This window comes from Macaca mulatta, chromosome 7 (genome assembly GCF_049350105.2).
Source record: "Macaca mulatta isolate MMU2019108-1 chromosome 7, T2T-MMU8v2.0, whole genome shotgun sequence".
NCBI classification, from domain to species: Eukaryota; Metazoa; Chordata; class Mammalia; order Primates; family Cercopithecidae; genus Macaca; species Macaca mulatta.
Window position 1 is genome coordinate 126,508,467 of NC_133412.1, and position 17,773 is coordinate 126,526,239.

Sequence of the window (17,773 nt, forward strand, 5' to 3'; positions counted from 1 at the left end):
GCTTCACTGGTGAATTCTAACAAACATGTAAAAAAGAGTTAGCACCAATTTTTCACAAATTCTTTCAAAAAATAGAAGAGAAGGGAGCATTTTCCAACTCATCCTATGAGGCGGTCATTACAAACTAAACCAGACAAAGTTATCACAAGGAAACTACTTTTGAATGTAGATGAACAATTCTCAACAACAATCCTTTCCCAAAGATCAGGAACAGAACAAGGATATCCACAATCATCACTTCTGTTTAAAATTATACTGGAAGTGTTATCTAGGGTAATTAGGTAAGTGGTGACTACTGTATATCTTTTACTTATCCAGGGTACACTCAAGACCCCTCCAGTGGATGCTTGAAAGCATGGATTGTACTGAACCCAGTTGCTGTCAATTGAAACATGTTTCCATTCATGTCTTTCACAATTTTGCAGTTTGAGATGTGACAGCAAAACTCGTACAATTTTTTTCTTCATGTGGATAGATTTTTTTTTTATCATAGATCTTAGCAACCTCAACATACATTTTTTTTTTCTTTCTTTTATTAAGTCAAGAACATTCACCTTCCCACATAAAGGAAGCACTTTGTGGCTTCTCTTTGGCCATATCTGAACTGCCAGCATCACTACTTTTGTGATTTGGGGCCATTATTAAGTAAAATACGGGCTGCTTGAAACAAGCACTTTTGATACCACAACAGCCAATCTGATAACCAAGAAGGCTACTAAGTGGGTAGTGTATACAGTGTGGATATGCTGGACAACAGGATGATTCATGTCCCAGGTGGGACAGAATGGGACTCTGAACAGTTTCATAATGATACTCAGAATGGTGTGCAATTTAGAATGTATGAATTGTTTACTTCTGGAATTTTCCATTTAACATTTTTGTTACTTTCTTGACTTTGTGTAACTGAAATTGTAGAAAGTAAAGCCACAGATAAGGGAGAACTACTATAAAATCTATCCAGATGATAAAGGAAAAGGTAAAACTATTTCTGGTTGCAGTGGAAATAGTTGTATATAGAAAATGGTGTTGTATATAGAAAATTCGAAACAAGTTACTAAAAAACAAACAAACTAAAAACCCTATTAGAAATAAGTTCAGCAAAGTTGCAGGATATAAGATCAATATACAAAAATTAAAAATATTTCTGTAGAATGGTAATGAACATTCAAAAATGAGATTAAAAATCCATTTATGATAGTATCCAAAGAATAAAATTCTTAGGTATAAATTTATCATAAAAGTGCAAAACTTGTACACTGAAAACCATGAAACATGTTAAGTCATTTAAGAAGATCTATGTAAATGGAAAGACAGCTCATATTCATGAATTGGAAGGCTTAATGTGAAGATGACAATATCCCCCAAATTGGCCTACAGATTTAATTCAATACATATCAAAATTACAGCTAGCTTTTTTCTTTCAGAAATTAATAAGCTGATTCTAAAGTTCGTATAAGCTGATTCTAAAATTCATATGGAAATGCAAGGGGCACAGGATAGCAAACACTCTTAAGAAAGAAGAACACTACAATCAAAGTTGGGGGATTCACACTCCCCAATTTCAAAACTTACTACAAAGTACAGTAATCAAGATAGTGCAGTACTGGTATAATGCCTTTTGAATTGAACTGGTATAAGGATAGACACAGATCAATGAAACATAATTGAGGGTCTATTAATACACCCTTACATTTATGGTCAATTGATCTTTGAGAAGGTGCCAAGACAATTTGATAGGAGAAAGAATAGTAATTTCACAAAATGGTACTGGGACATCTGTATACCCACAGGCAACAGAATGAATTTGGATGCTTACCTCACAGCATACACAAAAATTAACTCAAAATGGGGTATGGATATAAATTTTAGAGCTAAAACTGTAGAGCTCTTGGAAGAAAACATAGGTGTAAATCTTTGTGACCTGGGTTGAGCAACAGCTTTTATTATTATTATTATACTTTAAGTTCTGGGGTACATGTGCACAATGTACAGGTTTGATACATAGGTATACATATGCCATGTTGGTTTGCTGCACCTATCAACTTGTCATTTACATTAGGTATTTTTTCTTATGTTATCCCTCCCCCAGCCCCACATCCCCGACAGGCCCCCGTGTGTGATGTTCCCCTCCCTGTGTCCATGTGTTCTCATTGTTCAACTCCCACTTATGAGTGAGAACATGCGGTGTTTGGTTTTCTCTTGTTGTGTTACTTTGCTGAAAATATGACACCAAAAGCATAAGCAACTAAAGAAAAAATAGATAAGTTAGATTTCGGTGAGATTAAAAAGTTTTGTGTTGCAAACAGTTACCATTAAGAAAACGAAAAGACAGCCCACAGAATGGGAGAAAAATATTTGCAAATTATGTATTTGATAAGGGACTTTTACCCAGAACATGAAAAACATTATTATAGCTCAATAATAAAAAAGACAACCTAATTAAAAATGAGCAAAATATCTGAATATACATTTCTCCAAAGATTTACAAATGGCCAATAAGCACATGAAAAGATGTTCAAACTATTAGTCATCAGGGAAATGTAAATTAAAATCACAATGAGATATTGCTTCAACCCACTTGGATGGCTATAATGAAAAACACAGATAATAACTGTTGGTAAGGATGTGGAGAAATTGGAAGCCTCATACAAGGCTAGTGGGAATGTAAAATGGTGCAGCTGCTATGGAAAACATGTTAGCAATTCCTTAAATGTTAAATACAGAATTAGCACGTGATTCAGTGATTCTACTCCTAGGATACCACGGAGAATTAAAAACATGAACACAAAAACTTGTATATGAATATTCACAGCAGCATATTTATAAGAGCCCAAATGTCCATCAGCTGATGAATAGATAAGCAAATGTGGTATATCCATATAACGGAATATTATTTGGCAATAAAAGGAATGGAATATTGACACATGCCACAACATGGGTGAAACTTGAAAACACTATGCTAAATGAAAGAAGCCATTCATAAAAAACCACCTACTGTATAATTCCATTTATGTAAAATGTCCAAAATAGGCAAATCTATAGAGACAAAAGTAGATTAGTGGTTGCCATGAATGGGAGCGGAGTAGGGGTATGAAAATGTTCTAAAATTAGATTGTGATAGCATAACTCTGTGAATAGACTAAAAACCATTGAACTGTACATTTTAAGTGGATGAATTGCATGATACGTGAATTATATTTCAATAAAGCTGTTTTAAAAAAGGAAAGGATTCCATTTTGCTGGGCATCACTAAAGCTAAATGAAAATGTTCTTTTGATCTTAAAAGAGCTCACACATTTTTTTTTTTTTCAGCCTCTCTCCTCCTACCTCTGTCTGTCTCTTTTCATTTGTTTGTCTCTCCCTTGTGACTTATTCCACAAGAGACATAATTTATGACTCACAAATTTTATGATTGACTTTTAGGTAACCAACTTGAAACTGAGAAAAGGAAAACTCAACCTAGAAATAAGAAAAAATATTTCTTACACAATTTCTATAAATCTTTCAAGAGAATTGGTAGAAGTCTTAGATAGCTGAATAGGTAACTGGGTAAGCCACTCACCCATTCTAGTGTTTGGGATGGGGAGGAGGGGCGCTAGCATAACCTTAAAGTGGGGTGGATTCAGATTCGGGTACTGGACCAGAGGCTGGGGAAGGGACATTGCCACTCCCATCAAGAACAGATACTAAGTTCCTTTCTACCAGTCAGAGGGTTGGAGAGAATTTAGTACAGCAGCATACCAGTCCCCAATATTGCAATGAAACAATCCAAATAAGGTCCTGGTATTCGAGATGAAGAAAACCTTTTGGTAACTACCCAAAACATAAACAGGAAACAAAGAGGTAATGGAAAAACATAAAATCTGACAGTTCATTAGGAAGAAAACCCAACCACCTCTAGACATTGTGAAATGCAAAATCACACAGGGGAGAGGATGGGGAAGGGCAGGACAGAAGCTAAACACAAGACGTCTTTTCCTATTACTGTGCCTCAGGTGGTGCTTCACTGGGCAACTTTGTCAGACCGCACATGACACTGGAAAGTCAGAAGAAGCTTCGCTCTCATAAAATCTTTCCTTCCTCCTTTGTTGATGCCTAATATTCCTTAGATAAAAAATAAGGTTGCTTGCTTTATAATTAAAGCTAACAGGCTTGAACATGTGATATAATTGGGAGTCGATACTCAAGAGTAAACTTTTTTATCAAGAGGTACCCGATGGTTCCATGCTGGGCCTGAAGGGCTGAAAAAGCATGAAGACCGTAAGTGCTAAGGAGACAGAGATGAGAAGAGAAGATGGTGGCAGGCCTTGAGTGTTAGGACAAGAAGTTTAGTCACTGGTAGAAAGAGGAAGATTCTTATGGAGGAGAATAACATGATGAAATCAATGGCTGAGGTCATTTTGACAGCATAGCCAATAGACAAGTTTGGGCACAATGACAAGGCAGCCACTTTGAAAGATGTTATCATAATCCAGACAGGAGAGATTAGAAATACTGCAATAAGATTTTGTCTGCAGAGGTGGAAAGGAGAGAGGAACAAATTGAGGACAGATGGTGGAAAAAAAACTCTACCTTTTAAAGGTGGTTCCCAGAACCTCATGGGCTCTCTCTAAGGGTAGCACAAACCCCTAGTAATGGGAAAGGGACTCATACTGCTCATTTAATTTTCTCTTCTTGGCCTTAAGAATTCTCCAGTAGTTCCTCAGTGTGGTCAAGATAAGGTCCAAATTCCACAATAATACTATGAGGTTCTTCCTAATCTGTTTCCTGCCTGCCTCTCCAAACACCCATGTCTCCTTGCTGCTGCCTCTCATTCTAGCCACCTTGAAGAACTCTCTCCACTCTTCTGGATTTTGTAAGCAATGGCTCTCCTGGGACATTTCTTCTTTTTGTACCTACCCTCTACCTTTTCCCCTGAATAGGGGTAATTCCTATGTATACTTGAGATCTCAATTTAGACATCACTCGGCAGAAAATCTCTCCTGACAAGCCTCCCTTCCCTCAACTAGGGCTAATGTTTTCTCCCATGGGTCTCTTTATTACCCAGCCCAGCACAAGTGCATCCTACTTTAGCACAAACTATTATACTGAAAGTCTTTTCAAATTTTGGTGGGCACAAAATTAACCTCCAGTGCTTCCTAAATGCCCACTTCCAGGCTCAGGCTAAAGACTGATGTAGTAGAGCTTGACCAAACCCACACTTTTGGAAACACTGCTGTATTGTAATTGGTTGTTTACTTATTAGTAATCCCAACTGGACTGCAGCTCTGGAAAGGCAGAGGCCATTATAATCCTAATACCCAGGACAAGGCCTAATGTGGTACAGGCAGCCATTTAGGTAGTTGTCAAATAAGTGAATAAACAATGTGAGACGAGGAAGAGCAAGAAAAACCAACTGAGGTCTGCAAGCTTAGGAACCAAGAAACTAATAGAAAAAAATGAGAAGGAGTATCTGTTTGTAGGGGTAATGATGAAAACCCGTATGCAAATTTCAGACAACAGGTTGGGATTCTAAGGCAGTACCCGGGCCTCCGTGCCTCCTGTCTGGCACTGACTATAATGTGGAAAATGGCCTGGCTCTTCTTACATTACCTGTGTACTTCCAAGGACTCCAAAATGTGTTTTCCCCAAAGGCAGTATATAATTTTGAGAATTGCAATCATTTTTTCCATGTTCTTTTGAAGGCTGTAAAATAATTTTAGATGCAATAGTAATTCTAGGTCCTTGCTTACCCTTGACCTTTGAAGTTTTATTCAAAACATCACAAACCTCCCAGCCCAGATGTTGGCAAGTTAATGATATATTGCTGCAGGAAAGAACTTGGTTTTGTTTGCATGAGGAGCTTGGAATCTTTGGTATATTACCTCAACTTTTTTTTTTTAGGATACAACTGAAATATAATTTTGTTAGTGTAAAGGTAAAAGATGAAGTATTAGGAAAAATAATAAAGCTTCCCAACGTTTTTGGAACTGAGTATTATGCTATTGGTGTAAGAATGCTTCAAAACCCATGGCAACTCTTCTAGCTTGAATAAAAAAGATAATTTTCAGCAAAGTGAGTCCACAGCCTTGTTTTTTAGAAGAAGTTGAGCTCCTTTTACCCTTTTCCTACATCCAGCCTCATTCTTGCTTTCTAAATGGTAGGATTCACACAGAACTAATTACTGAACCCACCCTGCCAACTACTCTTGAAAACTTCTTAGCCTTTTAACCAGCAAAATCAACCTTAAGAAGAATAAGGCCTTTATAAGGCAAGCAGTGAACAAATCCAGCTTACACCATTTGGTACATCCCACAGAATACCGTAACTCATTGTGATTTATGTATATTTCTTAAGATTCTCTACTGTGGAGCAAGCATCTTGAGGACATGGGACAGGTACCCTTCTCTGGACCTAATCCAATGTTCCACATTGACTAAGTACTTACTAAGTGGCTGAGGAATGGACAAATTAATCCTTAGCACCTTTCTGATCCTGGTTAGCTGGTTAGCACACAGTGCTGGACATGTCCAGTGCAGCGAATACTGGTGAATTAAATGCAATGACATCATTTTCTAACACCTCCTTGTATTTATTTTCTTGGGGATGGGTGACTAATTATGTTCTGGAGAGGTTAGACACCTTCTCCTGGCAGGTATGTTGCAGGTGTGGACAGTGCTGGGCCTGGAGGCATTATTAGCTTCTGTGTGTAGATGGAGAATCTCAGGTTACAAGAGATCAGGAGACCTACACCTGAGGTTCCAGGTGTGGCATAGTGGAGGCCAGAAACCTTCCAGATCAAACACATGACTTCTTGGAAGCAGTGACAAATAGCTGTTTATCGATGAGAGGACGTTTCTCACGTGAAACTTAGTCTTTATCTTCTTTTTCAACTTTTGGAATTGGAAGATGTTTTCCATCTTCTTTCCTTTCACTGGTGTCATATAGGAACCCTGCTTACAAACACTCTGTTCTTTTAAAACTAGTTTTCCAGTAAGGTTTCTTCACCCTGGGGAGCCCAACAACCCACACTATGCTCTATTTAGACTTCTGCCATCTCCCGGCCTCCCCCAACCACCTCCTCCACGACACACACGTAGCACCACAAATTCCCAGCCAGGAAGGAGATGCTGTTTCATCTGGGTGTTTGAAGATGTCATCCTTTCTTTCCATAATAAATTAATGTTTTCTCCTCCCCACTGTGATCCTTTATATAGAACCTCCTCAAACTCAGAAAAATTTTCCGCTGATGTTTAAATATATTTATTTGGCGAGTGTGTGTGTTCTCAATGATGAAGCTCTCTTGACTGAGAACTATAATATTATGAGAAAGGCCTCCTCCTAACCCTGATTATGTGTCCATGCTTAAGATAGGCTCACAGTAACATCATAACCCAACTTCTATCTAGCAACACAATGATAAGGCACATTGGCACATTGATAGAATCACTGCCCCTTAGCTGAAAATTTGTCCGTGCAATATTTTCTAGCACTCTCCTTTTCCTGAGACAGTGCCAGAGCAGCAGCCAGCACCTGCAGTTACTGGCAAGGTGTGTTGGCAGCTGGACCCAGCCAGATGCCAAGGTCTAGCCTGCTCCAATAATAGTTTAGTGTCTGGGTGGCAAGCTGGCTTCCTGCTGACATATAAATCTGCCACTGCCCCATGGAGTGCTCCTGGAGGCTTGCATGAGGGTTGGCTGCTAACCACCCACCTCGAAGGAAGAGAGTGGACTCCCCTTGACCCTTTTCTAGAATGTGGTAACAGTGTGGTAGAAATCTCTCTTAGAATCAGAGAGGTTTTCTGAAGGGTGAGTGCCTGCTCCTTTCAGTGACTGCTGTCTACCCAAACCCCCGTGATTCTTCTCTTGGTGCCTTGTTAGCTCAGGCAGAAATGTCCCCCAAATCAGAGCTTATGCTACCATAATTGTGCCTTGCTATGGGAACAGTGGGAGCCCAAGTCTACTGGCCAAGTGACATTGGAAAGGCAGATGGCTCTACTTCTGCATAGATCTTTCACTTCAATTATTTATTTCCCATGCTTAGTAGATACCATAAATACGTATTCTATGGCATTCCTTTGCAAGTGGGCACTTGTCCAGACAAGTTCTCTTTAAGCAGATGGTAAATGTGTCTGTCTCATAAATTCTATTCTATTATAATTCACGTTGGGAGGCTGGGCAGTTGATAATGGGAAGTTGAGCCCTTTGGCAGTGAACTATAAGGTATTAGAGTCAAGTGGCCTGAGTTTGAATCCTGCTTGTATACTTACCATGTGGCCTTGGACAAGTTATTGAACCTTTTTGAGTGTTGGTTCCCATATCTATACTATGGTGATAATACAGCTAATCATAATTTTTGAAGGTGTTACATTTGAAGAGAAAATGTGAAAATGCATGGAATGCACTTAGCATAGCACCTGACTTGAAGGTAATACTATTAAATGCTTTAAGAATATATATTTTTTTCTGATCCCTTTGCAAACCATCAGTACCAATGTGTGTTTAAGCTCTTCAGGGTAACTGGCAGTTGGCATGGATGGCAGAAGTGCCTTAAGTAAGTTGGTTTGAGGTTGAATTCCCTTGTTTGAGCGGGATGCACGGGCCCGTCTTACTGTTGTGTAATTCAAATTTTTTAGCTTCAGCCTTGATGACAGGCTCACATAACATGCTGCAAGCCCCCCTGTAATTGTGGCTGGATGAAAAGAATATATGGGATAATGATAGGACTCTTTCCTCTCCTTGCTCAACACTGTGGTATAGAAGGAAGAGGCCTCTTCAGAAAACACTTTCAGAATGGCAAGAGCACGTGTGTTGGTTTGTCTTAGAACACATAGTTCTCGGATTCTGTTCCTGATGGGCTTGGTTAGGCCTGTGGGGTTGAGGTTCACTGTATAGGAGATGGTTAGAATTCAGTGCTATGCAAGAAAGTGTGATTCATGGCCACTGAAGCCTTTGCAGAAATGTTAATGTTTGTGAAGTCCTCTAAAGTTCATATTTTCCGTGCATCTGGAAATTCCACTTACCAAAATTGAATTGTTGCTATTTGACCATAATTTCCATTCCTTTCTGAATGGAAAGGACTTTCTGAAGGGTGAGTGCCTGCTCCTCTTAGTGACTGCTGTGACTACCCAAACCACCTTGATTCTTCTCTTAGTGCCTTGTCGGCTCACACAGAATGTCCCCTAAATCAGAGTTTATGCTTCCATATCTGTGCCTTGCTATGGGAACAGTTGGAGCCCAAGTAACTAGTCTGGGATTGCACTTGATTGAGGGCTCAGACCTTGTCTCTAAAACAAACTGAGGAGCTTCCTGGATTTTTTATTGAACTCTGAGAAGACAAGTTTAGGTATCTGTTCATTCTTAAGTCTAGTGCTGAGCCAGCCACTACTTCCCTTCCTTCCACCCTCCTTGTCGGTGATAATTTTAAAGGCAACAGACTCCTTCATCAGAGTTTCTCAAACTTTAGTGTGCACACAGATCCTCTGGGATCTTTATTAACATGCTGATTCTGATTTAGGAGGTTGGGGGTTGGCCTGAGATTCTGTATTTCTAATAAGTTTCCAGGTAATTCCCATGCTGCCAGTAAACAGATCAAGAGATCAAGTATAACTTCATCCCAAGTTATATATATGAGGTTCTATAGGGATTTGATTCTCCAAACATTTATTGAACCTTTCAGCAAATACAGCCATTTTTCCTCCCTGAATCCTCAGTTTGAGCTTTCTGATCATTTTATCTTTTGGCAGTGCTAAACACTGCGGCCTTAATCAGCTCCACTCCTCTTGATTAGTTCCTCTTGTGTTGTTATTTATCATCCACTTAGAATTTCAATCCTTGCATATGTGGCTATTGCTGTGACAAGCAGTATATACTATATATAAATGTGTAGTCAGCTGCAGTGACTCTCTTGGGGCCATTTTGCTTGCACTGGCTTTTGGCTCTTACTCTCCCTTTTGTTGATCTCACATTCAGACGCACGGCTTTGTGAAACTCCAGTGATACATATCTATCTATCAGAATCCCTTTTTAGGGTATCTACTCTTGACACTTTCCTGGATAACTCTAACCCCATGAAAAATTGGTTAGCATCAATCTTTTTGTCATCTGCTCCCTTGTTTAATAGGCACACAGAAGCAAGCTAAGGTTTCTTTGGCTACCTCATGTGATGAAACAATGAATTAACAAAACCCAACCAAGATGCTTAAAAACATCTCCCCACCTTTCTCTATTCAAAAACTAGAAACACATCTGAGAGCGTATAGGAATGGAAATTTGGGACAGCCAATTTTTTGGAATTTATAGAAATCATCACATCTTTTGGTTGGAAGCATAAGCTATAGCATCGGATATTTCCTCCTTCCCTGGCTGTCTATTCATAATTCCCATCTCACAAGCACTTTACTAGATTACCTAAAATTAGTGACACAAACAATTAAAAGTACTTTACTAAATTATGACAAAGTGTGTCATTGAGTGCAGGTCTAAGTTTTTCAGTTGTTCCCAGGCTCAACTGTACATTACCATGGTTGGGAGAGCTTGTTAAAAATATAAATATCTAAACTCAAACTCCCAAGATTCTGACTTAGTAGGTATGGGGTTAGGATTTTTCTGCTGCCTCCTTTTCATCTAAAGGTTTGGAGAGTCCGCAGGCTCAGATGTCTTCTGTTCTCCAGCTGTGCTTGCTCCCTAGGTGATTGTATCTGGACTCAGAGATGTAAATACCAGGTATACACTTATGCTTATATCTTCAGCCTGCTTCTCCCCCTTGCACTTCGGACTAACACATCAATCCCCATCCAACACCTAAAACTTAATTTGTCTTGATTCCCTTCCAAGTCTGTTTTTCCTGTAGTCTTCCCCAACTCCAAATACACAACTCTGTGCTTCCTGTAGCTGAGGTCAAATTTTTTTCTCATACACTCCATATAAAATGTGTCAGCAAATTCCCAACTTTCAAAATATATCCCAAATCTTTTTACTTCTCACTGTTGGCCACTCCTTCTCACATGGTCTAAATTTGCATAATTTCTCTCCTGAATTATGGCAATAGCCTCCCAGCTGATCTCTTGGCTAGGCCATCCACTACCACCATCTCCCTTGCTCCTGCCACTCCTGCCATTTTGCTTTCTTGCTCTTCCTGGAGTATCCAGAGCTTTTGCAGTAACTCTTCCTTCTGGCAGGAAGGCTCTCTCCTGAGATATTTGCATGCCATGCTCCATCACTTTTTTTTTTTAGGTCCTTGCTTACACATGATCCTAACAGAAGAAGCATCCCTGACCAATCCACGTAGAATAATCAGAGCTCTGCAGCCCGACTTTATTTCTCTCTCTAGTATGTATCCCTGCCTGAGGGGTTTTACATTTTGTGTGTTGTCTGGATCCCCCTACCACAATGTAAGCTTCGGGAGAGAAAGATATTTATGCTAGTACTTAGTAGGCACTCAATAAATATTTGTTCGATGAATGAAAGAAAATGATATTTTCCAGAAATAGCTTCTTTTCTAAGCATCAGTGCCACATTTACGGTTAGGGTACTTGACCTCAACAAACTTCTATCTTGCTCATGTCTGTGTCTTATGCGGCTGCACTAGGGATTCAATAAACATTCATTGAGTGAATGAATAATTGTAGTGTAGAGGAAATGCCACAGACTTTAGAGACAAGTGAGCCAGACTTAAGTTTCAGCTTAGCCTTGTCTTAATCATGTGACTCAGACCGAGTTACTAAGCCTTCCTGAGCTGTTGCTTCCCCATAAAATAAGTTCTGTCTTTACATGATTGTTTTAAGGATTAAATGAGATAGTATATAGAAATCTTTTAAATATATGGACTTAACATATTAAATGGTGGGCACCTGTAATCCCAGCTACTTGGGAGGCTGAGGCAGGAGAATTGCTTGAACTCAGGAGGCAGAGGTTGCAGTGAGCCAAGACCGCACCATTGCACTCCTGCCTGGGTGACAGAGTGAAACTCCATCTCAAACAAACAAACAAACAAAAACAACAAAAAACATTACGAACTCAGTATATTGATGCTGTGGTTCCTTATCCTGACCAATATTAACTACTTAACTCCTTTCCTTTTCATTAGACTCTCTGCTTCAGTTTCTTTAAAATCAATGAAAGACACTAACCAAATCCAAGCTTTGGTAACTGAGCTCCTCACTGGTCCAAGTTCCTGGACCTTGGATTTATGAACATCGCAGATTTAGCCTAAAGACTCAGGGAAAGAATGAATGGCCATAAATTTGTACTCTGGAGGATCTTAAAAATTTGTCTCGAATATATGCAGAATCTGACCTTTTTATCGCCTCCAACTCCATCTGTCCTCTGGATTATTGCAATTGGTTTCCTTGCTTTTGTACTTGTGCCCCTCCATTCCTTTCTCCATCCACCAGACAGAGCAATCCTTTTTAAAAAGCAAGTCAGAGCATGTCAGTCTTCTGTTCTACTGGTTCCCCATCTCACTCAGAGTAAATGCCAGAGTTCTTAAAAAAGCCCAGAAGGCCCTACAAAATCTCATCTCTCTCACATTTCTGAGCTCATCTCCCACTATTTCTTTCTTACCCTCACTCCACTTCAGTTACCGTAGGCCCTTTGCTGTTTGTGGAGCATGTTACAAGGCATGTTCCAACCCGAGGGCCTCTGCACTTGCTGTTCCTTCTGGCTGGAATGCTCTTTCCTATTAGTATGGCTCCCATTCTCACCTACTTTAGAGCTCTCCTCAATAGTTCATCTTTACAAAAAAAGCTTTCCTTGACCTCTTAAAAAATGTCAATTGTTCTCATCCTAGGAAAATACATGGCCTTTCCTTACATTATTGTTGTTTTTATTGATAACACCATAGTATCATTGGATAAATGATATATTTTGATTTATTTTGGCTATCCTCTTAGACTAGAATATAAACTCCATGACAGTGGGAATTTTTTCTTTTTTTTTATTCTCTGCTATATCCCTAGTGCCTGGCACACAGTAGGTGATCAATAGGGTCTTTTTTTTTGTTTGTTTTTTGGGTTTTTTTAAGACAGGGTCTTGCTTTGTTGCCCAGGCTGGAGTGCAATCATTTTTTTTTTTTTTTTTTTGATTTGCTCTGTTGCCCAGGCTGGAGTGCAGATCATAACTTACTGCAACCTCTAACTCCTGGGCTCAAGCAATCCTCCCGCCTCAGCCTCCCAAGCAGCTGGGACTGCAAGCACATGTCATCATGCCTGCCTAATTTAAAAAATATTTTTAGTAGACATGAGGTGTTGCTATGTTACCCAGGCTGGTCTCAAACTCCTGTGCTCAAGCAATCCTCCAGCCTCGGTTGGGATTAAAGGTGTGAGTCACTGTGCCCAACCAATAACTGTTTATTAAGTGAAAGAATGGATGAATGAATGAATGAGGGGAGAGGAATGGATTAGGTGTGGCCTGTGTGTCCATGTGGGAGTGTGAACTGGAAGGAAAGAGAATTTAAATTCTGCATGTTAGGGCTTCCTAAGCCATCTCATCCTCATAAGGAGGTAGAAGTTCTGTCTTCATATGGTCATTCTAAAAATTAAATGAGATAGCACATAGAAGACTCTTAATTTAGGGACTCAGGCTTGGTTGCTCCTGTCATCCAGCCCACTGACAGCTGATGCCACAACAAAGCAATGTGCTGGAATGAGTCAGGTTCCAAAATGTTGGAAAACCTCCACATGTCAAGGTGACCTTGAAAGTTGGGAATTCACACTCCCTTGTTGCATATTCCCCCTAGATGGTTAACAGAAGGGCAGAGACTCTTTCTGGTATCCCCCTGTCCCCTAAGGAATAGATATGAAGAATAGCGGGTTTCCAAAAACACCTCACTGGTAAATAGAATTGATTTTTCTGTTTCCTATCTTTCTGGATCATACTTTTGCTGGCTTGAATGGGGAAATTGACTGTGTAGGTTTAAAATGTTCCTTTAAGAATTTCATTATATGCCAGAGAGTGACGAAAGGATTAATTAAGCAAAGTAGAACTTGGAAGGTGATTTAACTGCAGTTAGTCATCATCTTTAACCTTGGCATTTTCATTATGCTCAGGAACCACACTCCTCTGGGTCACTTTTCATGTGATGGCTCACTCCTCATGCAGCTATTCCTAACCCTAAAGGAGAAGAGAGATTGACTCAGATCAGCACCGTTGGATGGCTTTCTTGCTTTGGAGAGATGCCTCGGGGGTGAAGATGAATCGGATTGCAATCAAAACACAGAAAGGGAAAGATAGGGTGGAGTTGGGGAAGAGTCATTTCCTAATTTAAGTTGACTTTCTTACCTTTTTTTGTGGTTCTTGAGGATAAAGTTGAGACTGAGTCTTTTCCAAGACTTCAGGCCCCACTGGACAGCTTCTTCCTCTACAGGCCTGGTCCCTGGCTGGAAACACCCTTCCTGGCCTAGCTCTAGGGACACCAACTCCTCCTGCTTACCTCCAGCCCAAAGAGGGGCCATGCCTTCTTGCAATTGCTCGTCTGGGGGAAGTTGTACCATTTGTTGAGATTCTCAGTTTTTTTGTTTTTTTTTTAATCAGATATGAAACCAATTCTGTGTACCCAAAACACTTTTGTTTTTCAAGATACAGAATGATTTTTGTTTTATTGACTGTACCCCCACTGGTCTGCTTAGCTAAAGCAACTTCTAAATTTTATAAATTAGATATTATAAATTATCACATTATTTTTGAGTTTTTTTCAATATATGAAACTGAGAATATTGATGTTAGTCTGTATGGATGTATATACCTATTCAGTCATGTCTTTGTTTAATACTTATATATACCACTCTGGATTTTCTGCAGGTGGGTATTGGAACATGGAACACTGATTTTTCTACTCATAGATGGAAAGCTCCTAGAGAATGTCTGAATAGTTTTTGACTTGGTCTCCCTTTGTGTCATCAAATCTCTGTCACCAACTAGAGGTATGATTTTGGAATTTTATGTAACTTCTCTGTGCCTCAATTTATTGTGCATCTGTAAAAGAAGAAATGTGTAATGGGTCATTTAAAAACTTAGCCTCAAAACTCCTTTTTTTTTTTTTAAATCTGACCTGAACCTCAACATGTAAAGTGGGACCCCCTAAGTTTGCCTCCCTGACCTCCAGATGACGTTCCTTGGTCTCCTACATTGACCTGAGTCACCACTGCCTTAAACCTGGAGCACAAAATGACTGGGTGCAGCATGCTTACATTCTGCTCTGAAAGATTTTGATTTTTTGCATCTTGAAGGAATCCAGAAATAATGACTGTTTTGCCAGGATTGTATTTCCCAATTTTTTAACTAAGATGTAAACAAGCCTAATATTTTTTTTAACCTGTTTTTAGTTCTCTTAATTGACTGTGCTGTGAAGGAGGAAAAACCTCTATTTCTGCTGTGAAGGAGGAAAACCTCTGTTTCCTTGGAATACATAAGGTGTTATTAGAAAAAGAGCCAACAGATAAGTATCTTACTAAAAGTAAAAAAAAATTGGGCCTGCACTCATAAAAGGATGTTCACGTTTCCTAAATGTAGTGTTCTATGGATATAGCCATGGCTTGCCCTAGTGCCTGACCGCAGGTCTGCTCCTCCTGCTCAGAGAACTTCTTAGCTTCAACTCTGCTCTGCCTTAGATGCTGGAGCGATCCTCTCCTTGGTGGGATTTCCAGGGGCCCTAGCAAGATGCTCATAACTTAGCTTCAGTATTGCTGGGGCTCTGACTTTGACTTTGCTCTCAGTTCAGTTGCATCCCTGACTCCAGGCTCCCCCTTAGCCTCGATATTGAAATAAAATCCACCTTGTTTCCCTGTGCCCGATTCCCAGTCCTGATCACCTGTTGAGAATCTTAGTCCCACCAGGCCTGCCTTACTAATTCCTCCCCAGGATTGGGCACTACACTATTTCTTGTTCAAAGTCTTCTGTGACGCTAATTGCGTTTTTTTTTTTTTTTTTTTTTTTTTTTTTTAGACGGAGTCTCATTCTGTTGCCTAGGCTGGAGTGCAGTGTCATTATCTCAGCTCACTGCAACCTCCACCTCCTGGGTTCAAGCAATTCTCATGTCCCAGCCTCCCAACTAGCTGAGAGATTATAGGCATGGACCACCATGCCCAGATAAGTTTTTGTCATTTTAGTAGAGACTGCTATGTTGGCCAGCTGATCTCAAACTCCTGGCCTCAAGTGATCTGCCTGCCTCTGCCTCCCAAAATGTTGGGATTATAGGTGTGAGCCATTGTGCCTGGCCGATGCTGATTACCTTCTATCAAAATCTCAAAATATGGCTTATTTCAGGATCCTGCTGTGTACTATCTACCTGACAGGCCATGCTGTTAGATCTTGCTGAGAATTCATCCCCTCACAGACTTCTTTCTTAAGAAAATCAGTTGTCTGTTATCCTTTTGGGCACCCGGGTTAGCTTGCCAGGCTAGGCTTCCTCTCATTCACCAATTTGTTCTTCAGTAACAACGACGGGATCTAAGTCCTGCACCACTGGTTCCTATAGTTCTACTCCAGTTAAACCTTCCATGCCTGATCTGTGTCAGGGACTAGTATTTTACATAACACCATTTGCTTATCAGAAAATACAAAGTACAAATTCCTTTCCAGTTCCAAACTCTCCAGTTTCTCTCTCGCACCTGCCATTCTTCCGTTAAACATATGTTAATAAATTGGGAGCTTGCAATATAGTGGGGAAGAGATTCTAAATGGACAGACAATTGTAATACATTCTGATAGTGATGTAAGCTGCTCTCAGAATGCAGAATAAGAAGTCCAAACTCTGAGGGTTTCCAACAGTGGTGAGGGAAGGAGTAGTTCCAGGGAAAGTCCAAGCAGGGGATTACACACATTAGAGGAAGGTCAAGTCAGTGGGTGTGGTTATAGCACCAAAGATAAGCCGAAAAGGTAGAAGACGATAGCCTTTTATGCCAGGCTAAGGAGTTGGATTCTGTTGTTCAGCAACTGGGCTATAGGAGGGTTTGAAGTAAAGGCATACACTTTATATTGTGTGTGTGTTTTTTTTTTTTGTTTGTTTGTTTTTTTTTTTACAAATTGAAGGTTTGTGGCACTCCTGTGCCAAGCGAGCCTATCACGATTTTTTTCCAGCAGCCTGTGCTCAATTCCTGTCTCTGCCACATTTTAATAATTGCAATATTTCAAACTTTTTCATTATTGTTACATCTACTATGGTGATGTGTGATTGGTAATCTTTGTTACTGTTGTAATTATTTTGGGGGAACATGAACTGTATCCACATAAGATAGCGAATTTAATAAGCATTGTATATGTTGTGACTGCTCCATAGACTGGACAATCCCCCATTTCTTTCCCTCTCCTCTGACCTTACACTCCCTGAGACACAGCAATATTGAAATTAGGCCAATTAATAACTCTACAGTGGCCTCTAAGTGTTCAAGTGAAAGGAAAAGTCACGTGTCTCTCTCTTTACACTTGATCTTAGCCAAAAGGCAGAGAAATGTTTACATCTCTCACTTTAAATCAAAAGCTAGAAATGATTAAGCTTAGTGAGGAAAGCATTCAAAAGCCAATACAGGCTGAAAGCTGGACTTCTGGCACCAGTCAGCCAAGTCATGAATGCAAAGGAAAAGCTCTTGAAGGAAATTTAAAATGCTATTCCAGTGAACACATAAATGATAAGAAAGTGAAAAAACCTTGTTGTTGATACAGAGAAAGTTTGAGTGGCCTGGATAGAAGGTCAAATGAGCCACAACATTCCTTTAATGGAAGCCTAATCCAGAGCAAGGTCCTAACTCTCTTCAATTCTGTGATGGCTGAGAGAGGTGAAGGAGCTACAGAAGAGGAGT

General features: G+C 39.9%; 1 long non-coding RNA gene across 1 annotated transcript in view; it reads left to right on the top strand.

Moving 5' to 3' along the window:
- LOC114679563 (uncharacterized) overlaps positions 1–17,773 on the top strand; it is a 51,558-nt gene that overhangs the window by 26,321 nt on the left and 7,464 nt on the right. Inside the window, exon 2 of the long non-coding RNA XR_003731586.2 lies at positions 14,778–14,899. This is a non-coding gene — a long non-coding RNA (uncharacterized LOC114679563). The remainder of the gene's footprint in view (positions 1–14,777; positions 14,900–17,773) is intronic.